Raw genomic sequence first — 1,051 nt, 5'->3', positions numbered from 1 at the left:
GGGAGGCCACGCTCCCCAGGGCCGCAGGGAGCCCCTGAACCCAGCCGGCGGACCCCTTGACTCAGACGGGGTACCCGAGCCCGGAGGCGGGACACAGCAGGGCAAGTTGCTGCGCTGCGCAGCATTGCGTCAAAGCTAAAGCCACCAGACATTATATGGCGCATATCTGCTCTTTCGTAGCATCGGTGCACTTCTGGCTGCCTAGCGCTAACTTTGTTCAGTGCGTTTCAAGCCACTAAATGCATAAATAGCAACTTATTAACAATATTTTTTGTAAATTACCCACTTAGTCCATTTATTTTAATTTATAGCCCTAACGCAGGCACCCATTTGCATCAACGCAAGGGTGCCTGGCGTTAGTCAGAATAGGTCACAGTACTTTTTATTCAGGAAGTGTTGCATTCCTCCACAAGACCTATTCATAAAGGCTTATTTCTCTTTGTATGTGTGCTGCAGAATGCTGCACACATCCAAAAAGGAAGTACGATGAGAAATAAAAATACTGCTCCTTGTTACGCCAGCCTCTATAGGCGCACCATTATGACATGAATCCATGTTTACAAACTTTACTAAATATGGGCTTGAATCAACATACATGAGTAGATGCAAAGAAACGCCTATGCTACACCCATGTAACACCTCCCCGACACAAGGTAATGCAAGGCACCGCTATGCACTGTCTTGCCTTCGTTTTGGGACAAAATCCCACGCAAAGCCCCACAAATCTTGATTTGTATGGCTTAGTAAATCCCAACATGGATTTTGCATCAGGGCTATGCCAAAAAGTGGTACTACCTATTGCGAACTCTTACTATATTTGGGCCACAGTCTTTTAGATTAATAAGAACAATATTTGTTCAAGCTCACAGAGTTACGTTCATGCGCTTAAGCACTGGTTTTCAAAATTAAAATTGAACTCCATTAGATGACACTGTAAGTAATTGTGTTTGCTGTTGCAGTTTATTTGACACTTTTAAAGATGAATACCAGACATTATTTAGAGTTCTAGAGCACCACCACAAGGAGAAGTCAGAGGCCCGTCACTGTAGCA

The sequence above is a fragment of the Triturus cristatus genome, chromosome 3_1, assembly GCF_964204655.1.
Source record: "Triturus cristatus chromosome 3_1, aTriCri1.1, whole genome shotgun sequence".
Taxonomy (NCBI): domain Eukaryota; kingdom Metazoa; phylum Chordata; class Amphibia; order Caudata; family Salamandridae; genus Triturus; species Triturus cristatus.
The sequence above is the reverse complement of the archived record's forward strand: the minus strand, read 5'-3'. Positions refer to the sequence as shown.